Here is a 13,949-nt window from a genome sequence, read left to right on the forward strand (position 1 = left end):
CACAGCCGAGTGGTGAGGCCACTCACTCTCAGCACCTCCTCGGCCTCCGAGCCCACTCTGGCAGCGCTTGAGGAGTCCTTCAGCCCGCCACGGCACTGTGGGAGCCCCTCTCTGGGCTGGCTGAGACCGGAGCCACCTCCCTCTGCTTGCGGGGAGGTGTGGAGGGAGAGGCGCGGGTGGGAACTGGGGCTGCGCTTGCGGGCCAGTGTGAGTTCTAGCAGGCACCTGCGTGGGTCGGTAGCCCGCACATGGAGCGACCAGCCAGCGCCACCGGCCCAGGGCAGTAAGGGGCTTAGCACCCAGGCCATCAGCTGAGGACGTTGCGCCAGGTCCCCCAGCAGTGCTGGCCTGCTGGCCCCCTGGCGCTGCACTCAAATTCTCCCCGGGCCTTATCTGCCTCCCCGCGGGGCAGGGCTCCAGACCTGCAGCCCGCCATATCTGAGTTCCTCCCCCTGCCGTGGGCTCCTGCGTGGCCTGAGCCTCCCCGACGGGCCCCGCCCCCCTGCTCCGTGGCGCCGGTCCCGTGGACAGCCCAAGGGCTGAGGAGTGCACACGTGGCTCAGGACTGGCGGGCAGCTCGGCCTGCAGCCCCAGTGCAGGACCCACTGAGTGAAGCCAGCTGGGCTCCTGAACTGGATGGGGACTTGGAGAACTTTTATATCTAGCCGGATGATCGTGTGTGCACCAATCAGCACTCTGTGTCTAGCTCAGGGTTTGTGAATGCACCAATCAGCACTCTGTATCTAGCTAACCTAGTGGGGATTTGGAAAACTTTTCCATCTAGCACTCTGTGCCTAGGAGGATTGTATGTGCATCAATCAGTACTCTGTGTCTAGCTCAGGGTTTGTAAATACACCAATCAGCACTCTGTGTCTAGCTCAGAGTTTGTGAATATACCAATTGGTACTCTGTATCTAGCTAATTCTGTAGCTAACTAGCACTCTGTGAGGCTGTGTCTACTTTAAGGATTGTAAACGCACCAATCAGCACTCTGTCAAAACGGACCAATCAGCTCTCTGTAAAATAGACCAATCAGCTCTCTGTAAAATGGACCAATCAGCAGGATATGGGTGGGGCCAGATAAGAGAATAAAAGCAGGTTGCCACGCTAGCCAGCGGCATCCCACTGGAGTCCACTTTGGTGTTTTACTGTTTGTGTTAAATCTTGTTGCTGCTCAGTTTTGGGGTCCGCGTTACTTTTTTGAGCCGTAACATTTGCGCAAAGGTCTACAGCTTCACTCCTGACAGCGAGATCATAAACCCACCGGAAAAAAGCTCCAGACAACCTTTCACGTCTGAAGGAAAAAACTCTGGACACACCATTTTTAAGAACTGTAACACTCACTGTGAGGGTCCGTGGCTTTATTCATGAAGTCAGTAAGACCAAGAACCCGCCGATTCCGGACACAGTAGTACAGAGTAAGATCCCTTAAGCTGCTGGAAAAAAAATAGAGTATATATGCATTTTGTGTTTACATAACATTATTATATAGACATATTAATACGATTTTTGTTAAATATGGACATGTAAAATCATGCACAGAATATGTATTATACAGTTGACCCTTGAACAGCAGGTTTGAACTTAAAGGGTCTACTTACACGTGGATTTTTTTTCAACCAACCAGATGGAAAATTATTCACGGGTTGCAAAACCTATCTATAGAGTAAAGGGGCAACTTTTCATAGGCACAGGTTGTGCAGGGCCGACTGGAGGGCTTGAGTATGCATGGATTTGGATATACGGGAGGCGGAGTGGGGGTCCTGGGGCCAGATGACTCTATATGCACATGTAGGTGTGTGTATATGTATATAAAAGGCTTGCATTATTTTAACTGTATACGATTGGTGCAGCAGCATACACATAATTTGTAAGTAAAAACGATACATATATTGGGGTGAGCCACTAGGACCAGTGGACGACATAGCCCAAACTAACACTGCCGTTTGGAGTGGTGAACGAACGCCATATGGTGGTTTTTTCACAAGATTTCCGTCACCTCTCCAACCACTTTCTCTTCATTGGTCAGAATTAGACCTAGAGAGACTGTTCCTTTCATTGTTTTCTCTGCCTTCTACAGACTGAGATACTTGAGAATCTTCCTCAACAATGAAGAGAGTGATGCTGAGGAGGGATTTCTGCCTCAGTGATTAGGGAGGAGACTCTCCTAATTAGGTGGGTGGACCTGTAATCCACACAATGATTAGATTTTTGAAGAAAAACCTATCACTGGAATGAAACCAAATTCTTGAAGGTTCTCTTTATACACAAACTTAGTTGCCTCTCCTCCATTCCGAAAGAAAATATAAATTTTTTCTTTAATAAGATATATATACACACGTGTATGTATATATATGTGTATATATGTGTGTATATATCTTACTAAAATAATGTTTTATTGTCACAAATTCAGGGACACTAAGTATTTGACTTATGTTTTGGGGGCCCACTGTGTGTCAGACATGTTGCTAGGCCCTGGGAATTCATAAATCTCCATGACATCACCTCTGCCCTTGAGGCACTCACGTGGAGTGAAGGAGATGGGCAAGTCAACAAATATCTTAGTTCATTTTCTGTTGCTTATAGCAGAATACCTGAAACTGGGTAATTTATAAAGATAAGGAATTTATTCTTACCATTACGGAGGCTGAGAAGTCCAAGGTTGAGCAGCTGCATCTGGTGAGGACCTTCTCGCTGGTAAAGGCTCTGCAGAGCATAGAGGTGGTACAGGGTATTACACAGCAAGGGAGGCTGAGCATGCTAGCTCAGGTCTCTCTTCCTCTTCTTATAAAGCCACCAGTTCCCTCTCATGATAACCCATTAATCTATTAATCCATGAATGAATGAACTCATTCATGGGAGCCAAGCTGTCATGATCCAATCACTTCTTGAAGGCCCCACCCCTCAGTACTGCTACATTGGTGATTAAGTTTCAACATGAGTTTTGGAAGGGACATTCAAACCACAGCAACAAAGAATCACAAAGTGTATGTCAAGCAGTGAATTACATATAGAGTTATGGGCACAAGTAGCCTGCCTGTGAAACCAGACAAGGCTTCCCAGAGGGGCACTCCCTTCCAAAAAAGTGAGTTGAATTTGCCAGGTAAGGAAACACAGAGTGGATAGGAGCAGGGCATTGCAGACGGGGATCCTCATTTATGAAGGTTCGGAGGATGGAAGAGACAAGATGACAGCAGGGGTGCATGATTCCACGGGGCAAGAGAATACATGGTGTTAGGGGAAGTGTCAGGATGTGACCTAGTAAGTTAGGTAGGGAAGCTTGTTGAGAGTCGTATATGTTCTGACTTTATCCTATACACAAAGGAGAGGGATGGAAGGCTTATAAGGAGGAGATAGGCATGACCGTGTGGTAGGCTACCCCACTGCGGATTAAACAGATATTTTCCCCTTTTATCATCAGCAACAAAGGTGTCAGAAAAACCGTATTGGATTTATGAAGGTAGTTTCCCTGTGTGTGTAACCCAGGGGTTATTGTGTCCTCCCTAAGAAACAAGGGATAAGAGGCAGCATAGAAGCCTCCCTTTGAAAAGGCCCAAATGCCCTGGAACGACTGAAGATAGCTTGCATTGAACAGCTAGAAAGAGGGCAAGGGGCCTATGGAAAGGGGTGCACAGAGGCAGAGGAAACCCTTTGTGTATTGGAAAGGTAGCCCTGCTGCCAAGGGGAAGAGAAGAGGGATCGATCTCAGTGGTCAGAGACTAGTGAAAGAACAAATCTAGGAGACCTACAGGCAAGGAGGAATTGGCTGTGTGTGAGAAGTGAAAGAAGAATTCTTGCAAAAGGCCTCATTCAGGTGTCTGTGGAAGTCACCAGAACTGAAAACATTTTCAGATGAGCTTTCAAGGCCAGCAGCTACTCAGTTTCAGGAACTCCTTCTTATCATCAAGGCCAAGAAACAGAATTGACCTGGGCTGAGCTTGTCCTTTAAGATTATTGCAAGCCATCTGGGTGTGGTGGCTCACGCCTGTAATCCCAGCACTCTGGGAGGCTGAGGTGGGTGGATCACCTGAGGTCAGGAGCTCAAGACCAGCCTGGCCAACATGGCGAAACCCCATCTCTACTAAAAATAGAAAAATTCGCCGGGCTTGGTGGTGCACGCCTGTAATCCCAGCTACTCAGGAGGCTGATGCAGGAGAATTGCTCCAACCCAGGAGGCAGAGGTTGCAGTGAGCCAAGATCATGTCACTGCATTCCAGCGTGAGCAACAAAGTGAGACTCCATCTCAAAAAAAAAAGATTATTGCAAGCCACTTCTCAAGACATGTAACAGGGAGAGTGCAGACATTAGTGGCTACAGGATGTGGTATTTGTAGAGGTGAAGATACTGGGGGTCACATTTTTCAGACCTTAAATAATCAGATCAGTGTTTAGTACTGTTAATTACCAAGTCATAGAACACTTTGTGAGATGTTATTCTATTATCACTACTAAGCACACACACCGACACACACACACACACACACAACTACCTTCAACTTGCCACATTGAGATTTCTCCAAAACTGGAGTCTATTTATTTTATTTAAAAAATTTTTTTAAATAACAACTTTTTAAAAACAGCCTTAAGGTATAATTCACATACCACACAAGTCATTCATTTAAAGTGTGCAATTCAATGGCTTTTAGCATATAGGTTGAGTTGTGCAACCAGCACCACGATCCATTTTAGAACATTTTCTTTCAGTTTTTTTGAGAGACAGGGTCTCCCTTTTTTTTTTTTTTTTTTTTTTTTGAGACGGAGTTTCACTCTTGTTGTCCAGGCTGGAGTGCAGTGGCGTGATCTGGACTAACTGCAACCTCCGCCTCCTGGGTTCAGGCGACTCTCCTGCCTCAGTCTCCCAAGTAGCTGGGATTACAGGCCCGTGTCACCATGCCCAGCTAATTTTTGTATTTTTAGTAGAGATGGGGTTCCCCATGTTGGACAGGCTGGTCTCAAACTCCTGACCTCAGGTGATCCACCTGCCTCGACCCACCAGAGTGCTAGGATTACAGGCATGAGCCACCGCACCCGACCTCAGGGTCTCCCTTTCTTGTCCAGCTGGTCTCGAACTCCTGGGCTCAAGCTATCTTCCAGCCTCAGCCTCCTGGGTAACTGGGACTACAGGCACACACCATTACACCCAATCTTAGAACATAGTCATCATTCCAAAAGGAAACATCATAGCCCTTAACCATCACCCCTCAAATCTCCATCCTATTCATTTCTAGGCCACCATGAATCTATTTTTGTCTTTATAGATTTGCCTATTCTGTACATTTTATATAAATGAAATCCTACAATTTGTTGTCACTTGTGTCTGGCCTCTGTCATTTAGCATAATGTTTTCAAGGGTCATCCATGTTGTAGCACCTATCTGTAAGTACTCCATTCCTTTTTATGGCTGAATAATATTCCATTGTAGGATATAACATTTTTATTTATCCATTCATCAGTTGACATTTGGGTGGTTCTACTTTTGCCCGCTGTGAACATTCATGTACAAGGTTTTGTGTGGATATATGATTTATTTCTCTTGGGTATATACCTAAGTGGGACTGCTGGATCATATGTATACACATGGTTAACATTTTAGGGAACTGCCAGATATTTTTCCAAAACAGTGCACCATTTTACATTCCCACCTGCAGGGTATGAGAAGAACCTCATTTTAATGTCAAATTCACATTAATTCCTAGGGGAATTCCCCTTTGGATAGACGGGCTGGCTCTTGCCCCTTACTCCTGAGGGAAGAACTGGGACGTGGTCATAGTGCTGTCTTTTGCTTTCAGCCTTGCTTGGAACTTGTTTCAGAATATCTAGGCCATCCCCTTTGTTTCAGGCAGCCTCAACATCTGGGACATTGGAATGCAAGACTTATTTTCCTGTTTCTTACAAGTATTTTAAGGAGAGAAATACTCTGAGATCCTTGAAACAGAATAGCCCAATTTTATGAGGTCTTGGTGGTGGTTGCCAAAACAAAATGAATAGCTGTAATACTTAAAATTGTTGAACGTTAACCCTGGAAGTGATAGTGAAGAGATCGTCTAGTCCAGGCATGGTAAATAAGCAGCAGCTTGCAAGGACGTCTGATGGGTTGTAGGTGCTTGGGAGTATGGAGCTCTATCCAGGCTCAGGAAAAGGACAATGATTGGTTAGCAGTGTCTACCATGGTGGCAGGAGGACATCAGTGGTAGCCCATATGCTACCTATTTGCTCTCTCTGATTGAGGCCACCCGTAGGACTCCCCAGGAAACAGGTGAGGAAGTATCCACGGCTGCACAGCTGGCTAATGACAGAGTTAGAACAAGAATCAGTACAATGTTTTTTCCTCTGCACCATACGACCCTCGGCTCTGAAAAGTGCTTCCTAAAGGGAGCTGCCTGGGGACAGGAATAGGGTAACCCAGTCAGAAGTTCCATTTCTATCCTTCTGTGTTCAGACTGTTCTCATCGGTGCCTATGGGACTTAGTCCATCAGGGTAACTAGTTAATGATTATAAAAGCTTGGTAAAGGCTAACTAATAAAGAGGGGCCGTTCCCACCTGCCGAACCCCTATACCTCCAGCATTCGTGTGGAACGCCCTTTGAAGTCCACAAACCTGATGCATTTGTACACAGGGAGGCGTGAAGGGGATGGGTTTGGACCAAGGAAAAAAGGTGAAGCCCCTTCTGATCTGAAAGGGAATGATCCGGCGTATGAATTCTCCACTTGAACAAAGGGAAAAGGAGTTCCATATTCTGCCCTTAGATCAATCAAACCCCATCTTTCCAGAAGTAGAAAGGACCAACGTCATTCTGGAGGAGGGGAAATGATCTTTCTGCAGGGGAGAAATGAATATTGACTATGAAAGATAGCCATGTTTTGATGGTTACCCCACATTATGAATATATGTAATACCACTGAACGGTACACTTAAAGGTAGTTTAAATGGTAAATTTTATGCCAGGTGCATTTTATCCCAATTAAGAAATTGAGAGAAAATAACAAGTTTTGAAATCCTTAAATCTATTTGAATTTCATTAAGATGTAAAATATGGCCTGAGTTTCTCCTTTTCCATTAGTGAATGAAACTACATAACATCAAAAAGTTTACATAAAACTCAGAGACCTCTTGTAACAAATTCCTTTTCTCTTTTTAAATGTTATTGTATAAAAATTTTATTATTATTATTATCACGTTGTTGTTGATGATGTTTTGAGAGAGTCTCACTCTGTCGCCCAGGCTGGCATACAGTGACACAATCTTGGCTCACTGCAACCTCTGCCTTCTGGGCTCAAGCGATTCTCCTGCCTCAGCCCCCCCAGCAGCTGGGATTACAGGCACCCACCCCTGCGCCTGGCTAATTTTTGCAGTTTTAGTAGAAACGAGGTTTTGCCATGTTGACCAGGCTGGTCTCGAACTCTTGGCCCCAAGTGATCTGCCTTCTTCAGCCTCTCAAAGTGCTGGGATTACAGGCATGAGCCACCATGCCCAAAACTTTGTTTAAATATAAAAAATGAAGCCAGGTGTGGTGGCTTACGCCTATAATCCCAGCACTTTGGGAGGCTGAGGGGGGCGGATCACCTGAGCTCAGGAGTTTATAACCAGCCTGGCCAACATGGTGAAACTTCATCTCTACTAAAAATACAAAAATTAGCTGGGCATTGTGGCAGTTGCCTATAATCCCAGCTACTCGGGAGGCTGAGGCAGGAGAATCGCTTGAACCCAGGGTTGGAGGTTGCAGTGAGCTGAAATTGTGCCACTTAACTGCAGCGTGGGAGAGAGATCAAAACTCTGTCTCAAAAAAATAAATAAAAATTACAAATGATCTCCCTTTTCCTTCTGTCCCTCTATCTTCTTTTTGTTTTTTCCTTCCCATGATCACTTGAGCACCTACCATATTCCCCGCATTATGCTACAGTTCCCATGAGCAAGCCACAGTCCCTGCCCCTGAAGACTCACAATCCAGTAGAGCCTGTGCTATTCCCTATCCAGGGGACAGCCTCAAATTGTACCACAGCCTGGAGTAGGAGGCAGAAACCAATTGCCTCCGGAGGAAAGGGGAAAGGAAAGGTCAGGGATGGCTCCATAAAGACAAGTTACTGGGCAGAGAATTAGGAGAAAAGCATTCCAGGGTCAGCATGCACAGAGGTATGGAAGGTTCCAGAACTGCAAAAAGTTGAAGATCTAAAGTATTAGGTAGATGTGGAGGAGGGACATTGGAGAAGCGTAGTGATCTCTCTTCCCAGACTCCTGGAGGGAGCCTGGCACCAGACCCCTCCTGTGAAGAAGGCTCCTGTTTTTTTCAAAACTAAACCAGGAATGCAGGCCAGGGTATGCGTGTGCGTGTGTATGCATGCATGCATGCGCGCCTGAGACAGAGCTACAGGAATTGGTGATGAATACATTTGTTAAAAATTTGAATTCGTGTCTAACTGTTCCTTTAGATCTCCTGTTGCATAAGATATCGTTTATTTCATTTGACAAGCTCATGACATCAACCTCAAAGGTGAGGACTGCCTCTGTCAGCTAGAGATTTGTTTAAACCTTTTGTGAATGTCATCATTATATTTTTCAGACTGCACCATCTCTTGGATGACAATGAGATGTATAAATTTTCCCTCAACTGTGCCCCATCACTGTCCCCTCTGCCTGTCCTAAACCCACTTCCCTCTCAGTTCAGTGAGTGTCCCCTGGCTCTGGTGAGCAGGACTGGGGAACCCACCAATGAAACAAGTGCCGAGCCTGAGCAGGCTGGAGCAAGGAAATGTCTTTGAGACACTGAATGTTATGAGTGTTCAGCATGGGTTTCTAATGTTATCCATCTCTCTCCTTTGTGTGTTTGTGTTTTGTTTTGAGATACAAATTGATGTACCATAAAATTTACCATGTAAGAGTATATAATTTAATGGTTTTCAGTATGTTCACAGAGTTGTACAACCATCTTGAAACCAACCATGGTTTCTTTTTGGGGTGATGAAAATATTCTAAATTGATTCTATTTTAGAATGTTTTCATCACCCAAAAAAGAATCACGTATCCATTAGCAGTAACTCCTTAGTCTCCCCAGCTCCCTGACCCCTGACCCTAGGCAGCCACTAATCTACTTTCTGTCTCTATAGTTTTGCCTGTTGTGGACATTTCTTATAAATAGAATGATAATATTATATGATATATGTTATATATCATATATATTTATGTATCTTCACTATATCATATAGTATATATCATATATGATATATAATGTGGTTATAAAATAATATGATTATATTATATAGGATTTTGTGGTTGGCTTCTTTCACTTAACATTATTTTCAAGATTCATCTATGTTGCAGCATTGATCAGTATTTCGTTCCTTTTCATGGCTAAATAATATTCCACTGTGTGGCTATACCACATTTTGTTTTTCTGTTTATCGTTTGATGGATATTTGTGTTGTGTTCACTTTCTGGCTATTATGAGTAATGCTGCTATGAACATTTGTGTACGAGTTTTTCTGGGACCTTATGTTTTCATTTATCTTGGTTACAGATGGAGAAGTGGAATTGCTGGCTCGAATGGTAACTCTACGTTTGACATTGTGAAGAACTGCCAAACATTTTGTTTATACTTCAAAAATCTGAATTAAAAGGTAATTTTAAAACTTCAAAATATATGGCTTCCTTCTAACAGTTGTAAAGCAAAAATACAATTTGAAGCCCCCTGCTCCCCTCCACAACCACTGGAATAAAGTTCCTCCTCAGCTAGGGCACTCTAAAATCTAACCTGAAGGACTGGTTCAGGCCATGACCAGAAGTGGGGATTGGACATGCCTCATTAGACCCCTTCAGCATGAATGTCAACAGAGACCTGAAATTTGATAAGAACATTTACTTTTCTCTCTGAAGCCTGCTACTTGGTGGCTTCACCTGCATGATAAAACCTAGGACTCCATAACCACTTATCATAACCCAGACATTCCTTTCTACTGATAATAACTCTTTCAACCAATTGCCAATCAGAATATGTTTAAATCTACTATGACCTGGAAACCCCCACCTTACATGTATTGACTGATGTATTATGTCTCCCCAAAATGTATCAAAGCAAGCTGTACCCTGACCACCTTGGGCACATGTTGTCAGGACCTCCTGAGTCTGTGTCATGGTGTGTCCTTAACCTTGGCAAAATAAATTTTCTAAATGGATTGAGACCTCTCTCAGATCCTTTTTTGTTTACACAGTTGTACACAGCAGTCTGTGCTCCTCTGTGATTATGTGTGTATTATATGGTCAGGGCATCATAGTTTCATCCCTGCAGCTTGCGGCTGGAGCATCCTGGGCTCTGGCTGGCCTAAGCCTGCAGGGGCCGCCATCCGCCTCCCAGGAGAATCCCAGATTAGCATCTCAGACTCATGGAGGAAGTTTCCTTCCTGTCTGGCCTAAAATCTTGGCTTTGCTCAATGCTCACATCCCGTAGGTCCTGCCCACCCTCTTCCCCTTATGCATTGACCAATGACTACAGGGTCGTGAAGGGTAAAGGCCTGGATAGTTCTGAGGGTGCTGAGTTCCCACAGCAATACAGAGAAGAAAAGACCAAGTGAGACGTTCATCATGACCAGAAGACCTAGGCAATACTATCGTGACGGATCGGGTCTCAGTAGCCCAGACTGGGGAAGGCAGTGGGATGAGGAAGGGTGTCTTTGAGCCAGGCAGCAGGGGTGTGGAGGGGGAGAGCCTGGCCTGCCCAGCAAATTGCCCACCTACTGTGTACCAGCTGCTCTCTGTCCAGCTCCTTATTTACCCCCACCTCTACAGAGCAGGAAGCCAAGAGCTCAGAAACCCTTGCTGAGTGCCCCACAGCAGCAGAAGGTAAACCTGAGCTGCAGACCACATAGGCCAAGTCCCCCGGTCAGCCTCAGACCCCGGCCAGCAGCCCTAGGATCTGGAGCCTGGATACTGGCACAGGAGCAGGGGACTGGCTCCATTTGCTTTTGCCCAGGCATCCATTCCACATCATTCAGTCACCTTCAAACAGCAGCACCTGGCTCTGCCCAGCAGAGCGGCTGTCACTGCTATTTTAGAGGCAATCATATATTTTTAATAACCAGCAAAATCTCCCTGTGAGAAGGGAGGGAGAGTTGAAATTACAGCCAAGCAATTTGCATTGCGAATCAAGTTATCCTCCCTCCTGCCCTCCAAGAATATGCAGAAATAAATGCCTCCTAATGAACCCTGGGGGGCTAAGGCTTTGATATGAATTCTGCTGTAGGCGTAAAGAGTTCTAGCCAGACTGAGACTCAGCATGAAGTTGAAGCGGGAGGGCCAGGGCCGGTCCCTTCAGCACAAGGGAGAAAGGAAATTGGATTATCTTGCTAGCAGTTGGGGTTTTTCTATCACTTAGAACCACAGATGAGAGCTCCCCTCCTTCAGATGGGGGGAATTAGATTTAGCCCTATTTAACCAGCGGGTTCCTCACCCCACTCCATCCTCTCCATCCTGACTCATAAGTCCTCCAGCCCCATCCAGACTCCCTGGGTCTACCAGGAGCATCAAAGCCTTTGTCTTTTCCAGGACTTAAGAAGACCTATGAAAGATGGATGGATGGATGGATGGATGGATGGATGGATGGATGGATGGATGGATGGAGACAGACAGACAGACAGACGGACAGACAACCTTTCTATCTGAAGTCAGGTAACCTTTCCTTCTGGCTGCCACTGGCAAAACACGGGCTTCTCTGTCCTCCTCCATGGCCTCCAAGGTCTGTGTTTACTCAGTACAGGAAGGTGTGCGTGTTGCAAGCACGCCTTTGTAGGAAGGAGCCATATGGGGGCTGGCCTGTCAGCCAAGTGGCTGGGTAGAGTGCGTCTATGGATCTGAGGGTATGTGCATGTGATATTTATGTGGACTTGAGAGCATGTGGTAATAATGGTTCATGGGGACTTGTGAAAGAGGGGGTGGGAAGCCTGTTCACTGCCTGCCTTGGGCAATGCATAGAAATGGGCACGAGCCCAGCGTGGACAAAGGGAATTTGCAGGAGATCTCCAGCTCCCTGTTGCTCTCACCTTTCCTCAGAACTACAGACACATCCTACTGATCAAGATTTCTCCTCCTTCTCTGCTGGTCCTGCTTGAAAGGGGCCTGGAAGCTCAGCAAACCTCTTGGCGTGAAATGAGATCTTGCGTGCAGAGACAGGGTCTCTCAGTGATTGAGCAAGTGGGGTGTCCATCAGACAATTCCATTTCAAAGCCCAGATCCACCAGTTGGGATAAGTAAAACGGGTTCCTCTATCCTTCTACTTCCTCATTTATAAAATGGGGATAGTAAAAAAGAAATCCTACTGGGTTGTGGTAAATACTTATTAATAAATGTGAGTCACTTTTGGAGTGAGTGGATTAGTAACTGCTCAACACTTTAGGATCCCATTATTGCAACTGGCATTGGAGTAAGATGATTTAGCCTTTTGAAGGCTTTCTGAGGGACAGTGGGTGGAGGCCTGTGGGTTAGGGCCATCCCCAAGGGAATCATTGAATCCATGGTACAAGGAAGGTCTCTGCTGATAAGGGTGCTTTCAGTATTTCTTTGTCGGTGATGGCACAGTATACATAAGTTTGAGGAAATTGTCTACATTAAGATGCCCCTGGGAAATAAAAAGAGAGAAAGGGGAAACTGTTATGGATTAAAACAAAAAGACACATAAGAGTCATATTAGTCAAATGCAATTGGGAACACTGATTGGATCTTGATTTAAATGAATAAAATATAAAAATATATTTGTGGGACAATCAAGAAAATCTGGACATTGAGTAGATACTATATCATGTTAAAGAATTATTGCTGGCCAGGCATAGTAGCTCACGCCTGTAATTCCAGCAGTTTGGGAAGCCAATGCGGGTGGATCACTTGAGGTCAGGAGTTTGAGACCAGCCTGGCCAACATGATGAAACTCCATCTCTATAAAAAATTTAAATAAATAAAAAATAAGTAAAAAATTAAAAAGGAAAGAACTATTGTTAATGTTTTTAGATGTGACAGTGGTATTGTGGTTATGTTAAAAGACCAGATGATCTTTATCTCTTAGAAAATATACTGAAATAGCCGGGCTTGGTGGCTCCAGGGCTTGGAGGCTCACGCCTGTAATACCAGCACTTTGGGAGGCCGAGGCAGGCAGATCACGAAGTCAGGAGATCGAGACCATCCTGGCTAACACGGTGAAACCTTGTCTCTACTAAAAATATAAAAAATTAGCTGGGCGTGGTGGCAGGCGCCTGTAGTCCCAGCTACTCGGGAGGCTGAGGAGAATGGCGTGAAGCCGCGAGGCGGAGGTTGTGGTGAGCGAGACTCCATCTCAAAAAAAAAGAAAAAAAGAAAAGAAAATATACTGAAATAGTCGTGAATAAAAGAATACAATATTTTGGGTTTAATTTAAAAGAATCTAGCTAGTGGGGTGGTTTGGAAGCAGGGAGAAGCAGATGAAACACAAGATTGGCAAAGGGATGGTTCAAGAGGTTTCATTGTATTGTTTTCTCTAATTTTGTGTATTTGGCCATTTCCATAATTAAAATATTGAAAAGAAAAAAAAAAAAAAGAAGCCCCCTCTGGATCTGCCCCTTGGAGGGTGGCTTCTGCCCTCTTACAATGTCACCAGAGCAGCATGATTCACTTAGGCCCTTGGACCCACAGGGAGGGCCAAGGCTCAGCGGTGCTTTCTAAGCCCTATAAATCAACAAGCACAGCTGAAGCCATTTAGTAGGAAGCTTGTTAATAAGAAAAATATGGTTTAAATGGGTCATTTTATTGGAGAGAGGGAGCAGAAGATGATGGAGAACAGGGCCCCCCTGGCAAGGAGGAGGTTTGTAAGTAGTGCCAAGCTCTCCTTCACAGGCAAGTGTTGGATTGCGTTAACTCTATCATGCCTCAAACCTTTTCCAGGAGGATGGGGAACCCAAGATGGGAGCAACAGGAGGGGGGATGGGCCCAGAGAATGT

The 13,949-nt window shown here is 45.1% G+C and overlaps 1 long non-coding RNA gene across 1 annotated transcript; it reads left to right on the plus strand.

Annotated features, from left to right (window-relative positions):
- The first annotated feature begins 1,281 nt into the window (after positions 1 to 1,281).
- Positions 1,282 to 9,622, plus strand: LOC114671393 (uncharacterized). Its single transcript, XR_003721376.2, has 3 exons — positions 1,282 to 1,418; positions 2,081 to 2,175; positions 9,512 to 9,622. It is a non-coding gene; the product is annotated as an uncharacterized LOC114671393 (long non-coding RNA).
- The last annotated feature ends 4,327 nt before the right edge of the window (positions 9,623 to 13,949 follow it).

This window comes from Macaca mulatta, chromosome 12 (assembly GCF_049350105.2).
Source record: "Macaca mulatta isolate MMU2019108-1 chromosome 12, T2T-MMU8v2.0, whole genome shotgun sequence".
NCBI classification, from domain to species: domain Eukaryota; kingdom Metazoa; phylum Chordata; class Mammalia; order Primates; family Cercopithecidae; genus Macaca; species Macaca mulatta.